We start from the raw sequence: 15,153 nt of genomic DNA on the forward strand, positions 1-15,153 counted from the left end.
TTCTCCTGTTGCACCTTCCCTAAATACACCACCCAACAATTCTCCAGTTTGAATTCCATTTGCCACTTCTCTGCTGATCCGACCATATTTGGTGTCATCTTGGTGCCATCTGAAGCTTTCTTTTTCACCACATGGCCGACTTTCATATAATTTGCCAATGTCTGGGTCTTGTCTCCTGCGCTTAAGTCAAAATCCCTCATTTATACTGTAAATAGAAAGAGGTTGTGGTTGTTGGAGGCCGGCCACCCATCCCCAGGACCATCACTGCAGTTACTCACCCAGTCTATTCCAACAGCATCTCCCAAACCCCCAGAAGGAAAAGGCCAGCAAGAAAGGGGACGTCTAAGTGACCCTGTTCAAGAATGAAAGGAGTTTGAGGGAGTTTGACCCAAAGTGTCCTGCTCAGGGTGAAACAATCAGCCATGTGACTCCGGTTCAACTCTCCACAGAAGTCGCCGAATGCAGATGAGAGAGAGTGGCCATCTCTTGCATCCTGCACCTGCAGCTTCCCCATAGCGTCATAAGGTCATAAGTACTAAGAGCAGAATTAGGCCATTCAGCCCATCAAGTCTACTCCACCATTCAATCATGGCTGACCTATCTCTCCCTCCCAACCCCATTCTCCCCATAACCTCTGACTAATCAAGAATTTATCTCTGCTTTAAAAATATCCATTGACTTGGCAAAGAATTCCACAGATTCACCACCCCCTGACCAAAGAAATTCCTTCTCATCCCTTTCCTAAAGGAACATCCTTTAATTCTGAGGCTCTGACCTCTAGTCCTAGACTCTCCGACTAGTGGAAACATCCTCTCCACATCCAATCTATCCAAGCATTTCACTATTCGGTACATTTCAATTAGATATTCCCTTCATTCGTCTAAACTCCAGCGAGTACAGGCCCAGTGTCGTCAAAAGGCTCATCATAAGTTAATCCACTCATTACTGGGATCATTCTTATAAACCTCCTCTGGACCCTCTCCAGGCATATCCTTCCTCAGGTACGGTGCCCAAAATTGCTCACAGTTTTATCTGAAATTTTACCCCAGATGGCTCACACCAACCAGATTTGGAAACACTTCACAATTCTTTTGTGGCTGAGTCTGAATCCTGGAACTCCCTGCTCAACAGCACAGTGGGAGTCCTTTTCCTACTCAGCAGCACCTTTTCTCAATGAAAATTAAAAGTGATCTAGCTGGCAAAGTTCAGATGTAAAATAAAATGGATGAAAGCAACATAATGTCAGGATAGGGAGTTATGCTGCACTGCTTGCAACACCAGGTAGGCCACAGCTTCAGAACGGCATTCAATCTGCTCATCACTTGAGGGAACAGATGTAATTGCAGTGAGGAGGGTGCAGGGGGCAGGATTGCAAAGTTGCAGCTATGAGGAAAACATTGGATAGGCTGGAGGAGTTTACCTAGTAATGGAGAAAGCTGAGCGGATGCTTAATTAAGCTCTAAAAAATTATACAGGGACAAAACAGATTAAACAGAATGATTAATGTCCCCAGCAAAGATATCAAAAAACGGCACAGCGGCATAGCGATAAAGTTGCTGCCTTATGGCACCAGAGACCTGGGTTCGATCCTGACCACGGGTACTGTCTGTATGGAGTTTGTACTTTCTCCCAGTATCCGTGTGGGTTTTTTCCGGGAGCTCCAATTTCCTCCCACATTCCAAAGATGTGCAGGTTTGTAGGTTAATTGGCTTCTGTAAATTTTCCCCAGTGCCCAGGATAGAACTTGTGTACGGATGACCATTGGTCAGCACGGACTCAGTGGGCTTAAGGGCCTGTTTCCACACTGTATCTCTAAACTAAGCTAAACTGGGCAAATAGATTGGCAGAAGGATGAGAAAGGAGATGAGGATCCAAAGGACAGTGGGTGTCAGGAACACATTAACAGAGAGAATAGTGAAGGGAGAAACCCTCAACACATTTAAACACTACTTGGAGAATCATGGTCGTACAGCACGCCTTTCGGCCCACCAGGTCCAATCTGACTTTTCACCCCATCTACACCAATCCCATTTGCCTGCATTGGGCCCACACCTGTCTATATTGGGGCTATTTGTCTGCCTGAATGCCTCATAAATGTAGTGATTGTCTCTGGTCTCTAGTTACTATGAACCAAGTGCTACATGGTGGGATCAGGCTGGGGAGATTTTTCTCGACTGCTACAGACACAATGGGCCAAATGGCATTGTAAATTTTCCATGGATTTCTCTTTCAACTTTAGGGAATCAAAGTCTAACAAAAGGAATAAGTCTAGCTGCTGGCCCTGAGTTTTCACCTGTATGGGTTTTAGATTCCGAGCATGTCCTTCATTACTCAAACTGCAGATTAATGGCTCATCTCTCTGCTAAAAATGTTTATCTCCAGAGTGTTTATCCACCCTGCCAGACTCACATTGCATTACCGGCTGGAGTCCAACCACAGGCAGCAGAGCTAAACACCAGCACTGAGTCACCGCTGTTTGCAGGTGCTCAGTGACACTGCTTAACCACGCTCGGCCTGAGAGGAAGGAGAAGGTAGGAGGGGATGCAGGGAGGATGCTGGGGTGTAGAGAGAGCAGGGAGGGAGGAGCAGAAAGGAGGGGAGTGGAGGGAGGGTGGGGTGTAGAGAGAGCAGGGAGGGAGGAGGAGGCAGGAGGGGAGGGGAGTGGAGGGTGCATAGTGTGTAGAGAGAGCAGGGAGGGAGGAGGAGGCAGGAGGGGAGGGGAGAGGAGGGTAGAGAGGAGTAGTGGAGAGAAGGAAAAGGTGGGGATGGAAGAAATGGAAACAAGATGGGGCACGATTAAGAGGAGGAAGGACAAAAAGGAGAGAACAGAAAGGGGAGGGACGGAGAGCTGGAGGGCACAGGCGGAGGAAATGGCTGTTGACGGTGAGCCAAGGATCTGCTGTGCCTCTTTAATCAATAGAGGGTGTACGCAATGTCTGCTCCATTAGATCCAGAGGCCTCCACGTGTCGAGGAGGAGAGCCATGCAAAGACCTCACTGTAAGTGACTGAGGTAAACATACTGTGTTGTACTGGGCTGCAGCTCAGTGTAAAGTGTGCTATTTATCCAAATAGGCCTTCGTCCCTGATTTTTCCCATATTAGAGGATTTCGTAGAATTCAAGAGATACAGCACAGGAACAGGCCATGCAGACCACCTGTGTTCAAGAAGGAACTGCAGATGCTGGAAGATCGAAGGTACACAAAATTGCTGTAGAAACTCAGCGGGTGCAGCAGCATCTATGGAGCGAAGGAAATGGGCGACGTTTCGGGCCGAAACCCTTCTTCAGACCACCTTGCAGACCATCTAATCCACACCGGTCATGAAACAACATATTGATATAAATCCTATGCTAATCCCATTTATTCTACTCATCTTCCCACAGATCCTACCAAATGGACAATTTACAGTGGCCAATGAACTCACCAAGAGGACCTAAAATGGCCACTCTTTGCATGCTGACCCAAACGTAACTCCTTACAATCTTACTCCTTACTCCTTAGCGGGGCGGCGCAGTTGCGTAGCAGTAGAGTTGCAACCTCACTGCGTCAGAGACCCGGGTTGGATCAGGATCTCGGTTGCTGTCGGTGTGGGGTTTGCACGTTCTCCCTGTGACCGCATGGGTTTCCTCCTGGTTCTACGTTTTCCTCCCACATCCCAAAGCCGTGTGGATTTGTAGGTTGATTGACATCTGTAAATTGCCCTTAGTGTTCTGGATGCAATACTGGGACAACATAGAACTAGTGTGAATGGGTGTTTGATGGTCGGCGCGGACTCGGTGGGCCAAAGGGCCTGTTTCCACGGCTGCATCAGTAAACTGAACGAAACTAAAATAATTTATAATGTATTCATGGACGGCACAATTTGCTTGGAATCCATGCAAAATAAATGTCTTCCCTGTACCTGTGACAATAATAAACCAATATCAATAACAGCCTGTGCATCTTCGGGAAACGGGAGCACCTGGGGTCTTCACACAGAGAACGAGCAAACTCCACACAGACAACGAGGTGAGGAGAGAACCCAGGCATCTGTGCTAACTGCTCTGCTATCAGCACTAACCGCTCTGCTGCACTGCACAGTCTCTGCTGAAAGCCGAAATTAGGACACCAGGGTTTGGGAGTGATAGATTCCAGATGAGATATTCCATGTGGAAAGTTCTGAATGGAGCAGACTGATGGACTCCATCGCGAGCAGCCAGTTCCAGTTCTACAAGCTGCTCTCAGCCCTCGTGTTATCCATCACAGTGATCATTTATTTTTTTTAGTGTGGCTTTCAGCATTCATTGATTGTGTCCCTGTCTGTCTCTCAGCTCGAAGCACTCTCCTCTTTAACACCGTGTAATGAACCCTCTCTTGCTGCCCCGGCACGTGCTCGGGAAAATGTGCTTCCAAATACCCTCGTGGGACATTGCAGCAATCATTGGCCATTACTTATCTCTCTGTTTATGCAGCACCATCACCTGCCCGGTTAACGTGAGTTCTCCAGCATTTTCCGGTCCTATCCCCCTCTCTGCCTCTTCATTGAAATCATATCCTCTCCTCAGTGCCATGTATCTTTCAGGGGGGATTACATGTGACTGGGTGATATGAGCAGAAGGTGTGCCCTGATAAATGTTAGGGACTGGAAGAATTACCCAGAGTTATTTCCTGAACTTGTATCAATTGCCTGAGAGAGAAGTGGGAGAGATATTTCCCAGATATTTTTTATTCCAAGTCAGATTCTTTTTTTTAGGTACACAAAAAAGCTGGAGAAACTCAGCGGGTGCAGCAGCATCTATGGAGCGAAGGAAATAGGCAACGTTTCGGGCCGAAACCCTTGGGTTTCGGCCCGAAACGTTGCCTATTTCCTTCGCTCCATAGATGCTGCTGCACCAAGGATACTGCACAGGGGTACTGCACCAAGGGTTTCAGCCCGAAACGTTGCCTATTTCCTTCGCTCCATAGATGCTGCTGCACCCGCTGAGTTTCTCCAGCTTTTTTGTGTACCTTCGATTTTCCAGCATCTGCAGTTCCTTCTTACACACTTAAAGGCTTCTTTTTTTTTTTGTTGTGTTATGTTTTGTTGCCTCTCCCAGCACTGATCATGCCTTTTGGGTGGGGAGCAGAGTGGGTTGTCGCAAGTTATCGTTGTCGTGGGGAAGAGGATGGATAGATCCATGTAGCCACCATCCTCCATGTGAAAACATTGCCCCTGAGGTTTCCTCTAAATCTTTCCCCTCTCATGTCAAACTTATGCCATCTAGTTTTAAACAGCCCTACCCAGGGAAAATTGTCACTGTCTGCCTTATCTATGCCCTCTTGATTTTATTACCCTCTATAACATCACCCTTCAGCCTCATACACTCCAATCCCAGGCAATCCAGTCTCTCCTTAGAACTCAAGCCCTCCAGTTTGGTTATTGAGTTGAGCAGTAGTAGCTCTACTCAATAACCAAAAGTCTGTAGCCTCCTTTTGCTCTGGTTTTCTATTTCATTCACATGTTTAAACTATAGTTTTATTCTTAATGTTTTCATGTTTTATTCTTAATTGTTTACTGTATGCCGCGTTGTTATTTGCAAGCGGAGCACCAAGGCAAATTCCTTGTATGTGTATATACTTGGCCTATAAACTTATTCATCATCATCAGTTACAGCAACGTGCTTGTGAAACATTTCTGCACCCTTAATCACATCCTTCCCATAGCATGGCAACCAGAACAGCGCACAATATTCCAGGTCTGGTCTCACCAATGACTTCTCCAACTGTAAGATGACCCCCTAATTATGTACTGAATGCCCCGTTCAACGGTCAGTGTACACATACCTTCCTCCTTTATACCTTGTCCACCCATGTCACAACATTCAGGGGACTATGCACTTGGTCTCTCTGTTCTACAACACTCCCCAGAGTGCTATCATTCACTGTGTAAAGGGGTTGTCCCACTGCAGCGACCTAATCTGCGAGTTTAGACGAGTTTGCCCTCGACTCAAACTCGCAGCATGGTTGACACGTGGTCCTAGGAGGTCCTATGAGGTCACTGGAACTCTCCTTCATGCTCGAGGGAAGTTCCCGAATACTCGCGGCTTCAGCTAGGTCGCAGAAAAAATTTCAGCATGTTGAAAAATTTTCCTTGAGTAAAATTTGGTCGGCATTCTTCTTTTTAACTCGTAGTGCAGTGGAGTGGGGTCGCTATGTAGTTACAGGCAGTCGAGGGCAGCCGTAGGGTATCTCCTTCACTGACCGGGCATCTTGATTGGCTCATTGGAGTTTTCAGGACCAAGGAAAACCGACAGGTAAAATGCGTAGGTAAGATGCGTAGGCAAAACCGGTAGGTAAAATGCCAACTAAACTTTATTAAACGTTGTCTGACTTCTGAAAAGTGTCTCCATTTCTTCCCCCCCCCCCTCCCCCCCTTCTCTCCCCTTCTCTGTCCCCCTCTCTGCGCTCTCTAAAGGACCTACCGTTACTGTGCAGCCGTCTTTCCCATCGCGGGTGTGAATTTCAAACAGAGCTCCCCCACTTTCCCTGGCCCCCACCTTTTGATATGTGTGTGTGTGTGTGTGTGTGTGTGTGTGTGTGTGTGTGTGTGTGTGTGTGTGTGTGTGTGTGTGTGTGTGTGTGTGTGTGTGTGTGTGTGTGTGTGTGTGTGTGTGTGTGTGTGTGTGTGTGTGTGTGTGTGTGTGTGTGTGTGGGTGTGTGTGTGTGTGTGGGTGTGTGAGTGTGTGTGTGTGTGCGTGTGCGTGTGCGTCGTGCGTCAATGTGTGTCGCGTGTGTGTGTTTAAACGCGGACGTTTTGTTGATCCAGCTCGATGTTTTCCAGGCGAGTGCCCTTGAGCATGAAGGTCGAAGCCACTCTTCTTAACTCGCGAATTAGGTCGCCGCAGTGGGACAGCCCCCTGGCCTTGTTTTAACTTCCCAAAATGTATGACTTTGCATTTGTTTGAGCTAAATTCCATCTACCATTCCTTTGCCTAATTTCTCAGTTGATTGAGATCCTGTCGTATCTTGGGACAACCTTTATCACTGTCCACCACACCATCAATATTGGCGCATCTGCAAACTCACCAATAAAACAAGCTACATTCTCTTCCGAATTGTCTCTCTCTATACGACAAACAAGAGGGGACCCAGCACTGATTCATGCCGTGCACCACTGGTCACGGGTCTCCAAGCCAAACAGTAACACTCCATTACTACCCTGTTTGCTTCCAGACAGTTTTCTATCCATTTGTCTAGCTCAACCTTGATACTAAGTAATCTCATCCTGCGAACCACCCTACCATGGATGACCTTGTCCAAAACCTTGCTAGAGTCAAGTAGACAATGTCTACCGCATTGCGCTCATTAATCGTCCCGGTCACCTCGTCAGAAAACGTAATTAAATCTGTGACACCTTATTTCCCAAGCACAAAGATGTGCTGATTACTGTCCTTGCCTTTTCAAATCAGTGGTGGGAAAATTACAAGAGGGGATTGTGAAGGACGGGATCTACCTGCAACTTTGCCACCACTGATGTTGGGCTCACTGACCTATAGTTCCCTGGCTTGTCCTTGCACCCCATGTTTTTTAAAGGCACAACATTAACTACCATCCAGTCTTCCAGTACTGGATGGTAGTTAATATAAAAATACAAATGAGAGGTATTAAATTAAGACCTCGCCCGTCGCCCGTGACCCTACACATCGTTGACTACACTGAACCTTAGGGATCAGTTCCCTCCCTAGTTACCCTTTTGCTCTTGAGGAATCACTTAGGATTCTTCTTGACTTTGTCTGCCAAGTTACATCTCATGAGAGAGTTAGATTTAGCTCTTAGGGCTAGCGGAATCAAGGGATATGGGGAGAAAGCAGGAACGGGGTACTGATTTTGGATGATCAGCCATGATCATATTGAATGGCGGTGTGGTTCGAAGGGCCGAATGGCCTACTCCTGCAGCTATTTTCTATGTTTCTATGTCCCCTTTTGATCAACCAGAGTTTCATTATGCTGGGACTTCCTGGGCACATAAGATTGGTGCTGCAGAGAATGTTATTTCTTCAATAAGGGTCTCAAAAGCAACCCCAGGCAATAGCCTCATAGACATAAAATTCGTTAGCTTGAAAACAGGCCCTTAGACCCAATTCATCCATGGCAATGAAATTGCCCATCTGAGCCAGGTCCATTTGCCTGAGCCTAGCCCATATCCCTCCCAACCCTTTCTCCCATGTACCTGGCCATGTGTTGTGATTGTACCCAGCACTACCACTTCCTCCAGCAGCTCATTCCATACACCTACCACTTTCTGTATGGAAAAAGTGCCCCACAGGTCACCTTTAAATCATTCCCATTCACCCTTAAATCCATGCCTCTTAGTTTTGACACCCATCCTGGGAAAAAGACTATGCTCCTCATGATTTTATGCACCTCTGCCTCCTCTGCTCCAGGGAGGACAGCCCAAGCCTACACAAGTAAAGCCCAAGTTTACAAGAATGATCCCAGGAATTAGTAGGTTAACCTATGATGACCATTTGTCAGCACTGGGCCTGTACTCGCTGGGGTTTAGAAGAATGAGGGAAAACCTCATTGAAACATACGGAATAGTGAAAGACTTGGATAGAGTAGATGTGGAGAGGATGTTTCCACTAGTGAGAGAGTCTAGGACTAGACGTCATAGCCTCAGAATTAAAGGACATTATTTTAGGAAGGAGATGAGGAGATATTTCTTTAATCAGAGGGTGGTGAATCTGTGGAATTCTTTGCCACAGAAGGTTGTGGAGGCCAAGTCAGTGGATATTTTTAAGGCAAAGATAAATAGAGTCTTGATTTGTACGGGTGTCAGAGGTTATGGGGAGAAGGCAGGAGAATGGGGTTAGGAGAAAGATATAGATCAGCCATGATTGAATGGCAGAGTAGACCTGATGGGCCGAATGGCCTAATTCTATGCCTATCACTTATGACCTTATGACCTACCCAGTCTCAACTTACAACTCAAATCCTGTCCCAGTAACATCCTTGTAAATCTGTTCTGCACCTTTTCCATCCTTCCTATAGCTAGGCGATCCGAACATCACACAGTACCCCAAGTACTCCAAGCTTTCAAGTCAAGTCAAGTCAAGTCAAGTTTATTTGTCACATACACATACGAGATGTGCAGTGAAATGAAAGTGGCAATGCTCGCGGAACAACAAAACAACCAAACAAATTCTAAACACAATCACACATATTATTTTACGTAATAAATAATAGAAGGAAAAACGTTCTGTACAGTTAGTCCCTGGTGAGAAAGGCGTTTACAGTCCGAATTGCCTCTGGGAAGAAACTCCTTCTCAACCTCTCCGTTCTCACTGCATGGCAACGGAGGCGTTTGCCTGACCGCAGCGGCTGGAACAGTCTGTTGCAGGGGTGGAAGAGGTCTCTCATGATTTTATTTGCTCTGGAGTTGCACCTCTTGTTGTATAGTTCCTGCAGGGGGGTGAGTGAAGTTCCCATAGTGCGTTCGGCCGAACGCACTACTCTCTGCAGAGCCTTCTTGTCCTTGGCAGAGCAATTCCCGAACCAGATTGTAATGTTCCCGGACAAGATGCTTTCCACCGCTGCTGCGTAGAAGCACTGGAGGATCCTCAGAGACACTCTGAATTTCCGCAATTGCCTGAGGTGGTAAAGGCGCTGCCTTGCCTTACTCACCAGTGCTGAGGCGTGTGATGACCATGTCATATCCTCAGAGATGTGGACTCCCAGATATTTAAAACAGTTCACCCTATCCACAGGATCCCCATTTATACTCAATGGAGTGTACGTCCTCGGATGATGTGCCCTCCTAAAGTCCATGATCAGCTCCTTCGTTTTTTTGATGTTCAAGAGGAGGCTGTTCTCCTGGCACCAGAGTGCTAGGTCAGCCACCTCCTCCCGGTAGGCCCTCTCATCATTGTCTGAGATCAGGCCCACCACCACAGTGTCATCAGCAAACTTAATTATTGAATTGGAGCTGAACCTAGCCACACAGTCATGTGTGTACAGAGAGTACAATAGGGGGCTGAGGACGCAACCCTGGGGCGATCCTGTGCTCAGGGTGAGGGATTTCGATGTATTCCCTCCCATCTTGACTACCTGGGGCCTGGCGGTGAGAAAGTCCAGGACCCAGGCACACAGGGAGGTGTTGAGCCCCAATTCCAGTAGCTTCCCGGCCAGTCTGGTGGGGACTATCGTGTTGAAGGCTGAACTGTAGTCTATGAACAGCATCCTCACGTAGCCCCCCTTCTGGCTGTCCAGATGGGAGAGAGCGGTGTGCAAGACCTGGGAGACCGCATCGTCCGTGGACCTGTTCGGACGGTATGCAAACTGCAACGGGTCCATGTTCCGAGGGAGGAAGGCGCAGATGTGATTCTTCACCAGCCTCTCAAAGCATTTCATGACTACCGAGGTAAGGGCCACCGGACGGTAGTCATTCAGGCAGGCTGGGGAGGCATTTTTTGGCACCGGTACGATGATGGATTTTTTGAAGCAGGCAGGGACCATGGACTTGTCCAGGGAGAGGTTGAATAATGTAGTGAGCACTGGAGCTAGCTGCGTAGCACAGGACTTGAGTACTCGCCCCGGGATGCCATCGGGGCCTGCAGCTTTTCTTGTGTTCACCCGTGTCAGTGCCCTCCTCACGTCGTGCTCGGACAGCGAGAATGTGTGCATGTTCCTCCCTTCAGCTTCGGTAGCCAGCCCGCTGTCAGTTTCCGCTGACTGGTTAGCATGCAACAAAAGCTTTTCATTGTGTCTCAGTACATATGACAATAAACTAAACTCAAACTCAAGTGTGGTCTCACCAAAATCTTCAACAGTTGTAAAATGATGCCCCAACTCTTAAACTCAGTGCTCTACACACAAAGCTGGCAAAATGCCCCTGTGGACTGTATTACACAATTCACAAAATTCACCTCGACAAAACAAGATCCTTCAACACAGAGACCCAAGTGGATGACTGTTGGTTGAAATATCTAGGGTGGAGGTAGATTACGCATCAGTGCTTGGGGTGTAAGTCTCAAGAATTCTTACGGCTGATCAACTTAGTTTGTGTATGGTAACCCTGCTCTGCCTGAATTCAACTGCTAGAGTTTTGCACAGGGAATACTACATTCTAGCAAGGTGAAGCTATCACCCCCCCCCCTCTGTATCCATTGTCCACTCCTAAAGGCCTCTTCCACTCAGACTTTCATTACCCCACTGTGGTTCCTGGGATGACCCATGAATAGCTTGGCTGGAAGGTTTAGATAATTGCAGCTTGATCTTCATTCTTCCACCAGACAAAATAGGTTTCCTCTGTAAACTGTGCTAAAAGAGTTAATCGTTGAAGAAAGTTGGCTAAAATTATGATTCAGCCTCATAGTAGCAAGGGTACACAAGCTAAATCTATGTAATCAGTACACATCATCTCGGGACACTTTAATGACCTTGTGTTCCACGTGCTGCAGCTAAAATCTCCTTCCTCAGGCAAGGTCAGAAAGGGCCTGACCTGTTCAACTGAAACAGCACTTTCAGTTCCTGAAGGCAAAAGCCGATAGATGCTCGCACAGAGTCCAGTGGGAATGGGAAATACATACACGTACGCATGGACAGGCACACGCGCAAATGCACTCGTGCACACCTTCACAACTACATATGCAGACTTACACATGCACGCATGCATGCACTCACATGTGCAAATGACCTCACATACACATGCGCGCATTTATACACACACATACACACAATGGAAGAGAGAATGGACTTGTGAACATTCACAGGGAGAATGTACTGCCTCCGTTTTGGGGTGTAGACCGTCATGCAGGTGCATTCATGTACGGAATGTAGAAAAGTGTCAGACAACTCCAGGTATTCCCGTTACAGGATTATGAAAATAATGAATTGGTTTGACTTGCTAATTCACATCATCTCGCCCTTCTTGATTTAATAAACAATCAAAGTGTCGTTCCTCAGTGATTTAGTTCATTTTCTCTGCAACATCTGCAGCCTATGGCTTTGGAGGAGGCTGATATATAATTAATGATATAATCTATGTCAGATGGGTTTGCAACTCCACTGAAACAGAAGTGTAATGTGGTTGTATTTATTAGCGCAGCAGCTGCATTCATCTGTGCTGGCGATAGTCTTTGCTGGGTTTCATCCTTCGTAGAGTCACTAATTTGCAACCTTGGGATCAGGCAGCAGTGTCTGAGCTGCACTGGTGTTGGAGAGGGAAGTTTTGCTCTTTGTGTGAGGAGAGGGAAACGGTAACCAGAAGCCGTTACCTTGGCAATGGTCTATAAATCGCGACAGGCATTATGGCTGCTGAGAACCTCTATAAATATGGATAGAGACTCCATTAAGAAAATCCCAGGGTAATCATAATCAAACAACACTGTTAAAGCATCAATGGGCCTCACATGAAAGAGAAAACAATCAGCACTTTCTTTCTGTATTAGGTTTCTACTTAATGCACACATTTTGGCCTTTTGTAATAAACCAATAAAGATTTGCTGAAGGTAGTTTAAAATCCCAGATTGTGGTTTGTACCTATCGGACGTTCTATTCCTTGGGTTCTGATTAGACCCGTGTTCCCTCCTTGTTCCTTGATAACGTCTTCACCAGGATCACACTTACCACTGGAATGCTCTCTGGTCTGCCTGACTCCACCCCACCCCACCCTACACCACCTTCCAGCCCCACTCCCACACGCTCACCCACACCTACACCCTCACCTACAGTCACTCCCACACACCCTCACCCACACCTACAGTCACCCTCACCCACACCCTCACCCACACCCTCACCCTCACCCACACCTACACTCACTCCCACACACCTATCCAAACCCACACACACACCCGCACACACACACACCCGCACACACACACACACACACCCGCACACGCACACAAACCTACACTCTTACCTACACTAACTCCTACACACACACCCACCCTCACCCACATCCTCACCCTCACCCTCACCCTCACCCATATCCACTGCCACTCCTACACCGACACCCACTCCCACCCCACCAGTCAGCCAACATTAAGAGCATGGGGCTTGAACTTCATCCAGCTTTAAAAGAGCAACCAACTTCAATTGTCAAAGACGGGAGGCATGATTGTGCTTGAAACATTTCCAGCAAGGTTCCAGCAGGGTTCCAGCAGGGTTCCCCGCCCGCCTACTTGCTTCTGATTCCTGGACCAGCTACAGCAGCCACTGGAAAAATATTTCTCAAACCCCCCCGTAACACAAGTGAACTAATGGCAGTGTCCTCTCCAAGGTCAACATCTCCAGTACTGAGGACCAAGTTACACTTGGTCAGCAACACCAGTAGACTTCCAAACAGAGCTCTATCTGAGGAAGTGATTAATGGACAGAGGACAGAAGGAAAACAATAAAGGATAAGACCAGCAACTAAAGGCCAATTTAATCCTGTATCGGGAAAGTTTTAGGGAACATTGATTTGGGACAGGATTAATGGTCACCTGGTGGAAAATGGATTAATTAATTTAAAGTAGCAGAGTGATGAATTAAGGACAAATTTGACTAATCTGATAGCTTTTTTTGATTAGGTAACAGATGGAGATGATAAGGGTGATGTAGTCAATGTGATGTGCATGGACTCCCAGGAAGTTTTTGATAAGGTGGAACTCAGCAGGCTTATCAGCAAAGTTAAAGCACAGGGTATAAAAGAGAGATTGATACCATGGATATGAAATTGCCTAAGTAACAGGGAAGGGTCTCATGTTGTTGACCTCCCCGTGGTGAGCCCTGTCAACTGACCTCAGTCAGGCGAACGACAACAAACAGAGACAGCAGCAGCACCGCAGCTTGGAGCCAAACCGGAGCAGGCGCCCTTTTTAGGGCGGGCACCTACAGATGTTGAACTGGATGGCATCACCCTGCTGCAGACTTCTGCTGCCTCACACACCAGAAGAAGAAGTGAAAGGGAACAGAAGGTTGTGGTCAGAGTATTAACTGACTGAAGAAAGGTGAATTGTGAATTACCCCAGAGACTGATGTTCGGGCCATTGTTTATTTTTCTATAAATGACCTACATGGGGTCCAATCTATAATTTCTAAATTTGAACATGACACAAACACTTGGCAGTGTTGTCAACTGTGAGGAGGATGGTGACAGATTGCAGGGTATAGAAAGGCCGATGGAATGGGCAGATGTGTGGCAGATGGAGTTTAATGGAGGAAAATATGAGGTGATGAATTTTGGCAGGAAGAATGGGGAGGGGTAGTGGCTAAAGGATAAGGGACTGTGGAGATATGTGTTCACTATTGTAAGTAGGAGGGCATGTTGAGAAAGTGATTAATAAGACTAACTGTGCTTTATCAATGGAATCAAAATATAAACGTAGATAAATGATGTTGATCCTTTATAAAATGCAAATCTGGCCTCAAATTGAAAACGGTGTTCCATTCAGGTCCACATATTGTAGGAAAGATGGGAGGCGTTAGAGAGGGACCAAAAAAGATTCCACACGAATGGAAGAGCTACAGTTATGAGGGTAGATTAGAGAGGTGGGCACTGCTATCCGTAGAGAAGGAAGAGAGGAGATCTGACATGTAAATAAAATGATGAAAGATCTGGACAGAGGGAGGCTGATCTCTTAGTGGATGGGTCAAGGACAGAAAGTCAAAGGTATTCACAAAAAAAGAATTAATAATGACATTGACAAAATCTATGTTATGCAACGAGTGTTTGAATTTGGAATGTGCTACTGTGGATGTGCTGGAGGTGATAGAAACATAGAAAATAGGCCCAGGAGTAGGCCATTCGTCCCTTTGAGCCATCATTCAAAATCAGTACCCCATTCCTGCTTTCTCCCCATATCCCTTGATTCCGTTAGCCCTAAGAACTAAATCTAACTCTCTCTTGAAAACATCCAGTGATTTGGCTGCCACTGCATTCTGTGGCAGAGAATCCTAGATTCACAACTTTCTAGGTGAAAAAGTTTTTCCTCATCTCAGTCCTAAATCCAGGACAAGGGGTCACAGCTTCCAGGACAAGGGGTTACAGCTTAAGGATAAGGGGGAAATCCTTTAAAACCGAGATGAGAAGAACCTTTTTCACACAGAGAGTGGTGAATCGCTGGAACTCTCTGCCACAGAGGGTAGTTGAGGCCAGTTCATTGGCTATATTTAAGAGGGAGTCAGATGTGGTCCTTGTGGCTAAGGGGATCA

At 46.8% G+C, this 15,153-nt stretch overlaps 1 protein-coding gene across 1 annotated transcript in view; it reads right to left on the bottom strand.

The window, feature by feature from the left end:
- tmem178bb (transmembrane protein 178Bb) overlaps positions 1-15,153 on the bottom strand; it is a 241,499-nt gene that overhangs the window by 48,659 nt on the left and 177,687 nt on the right. The gene's annotated exons all lie outside the window — the stretch shown is intronic.

The sequence above is a fragment of the Leucoraja erinacea genome, chromosome 19 (genome assembly GCF_028641065.1).
Source record: "Leucoraja erinacea ecotype New England chromosome 19, Leri_hhj_1, whole genome shotgun sequence".
In the NCBI taxonomy this organism is placed as follows: Eukaryota; Metazoa; Chordata; class Chondrichthyes; order Rajiformes; family Rajidae; genus Leucoraja; species Leucoraja erinaceus.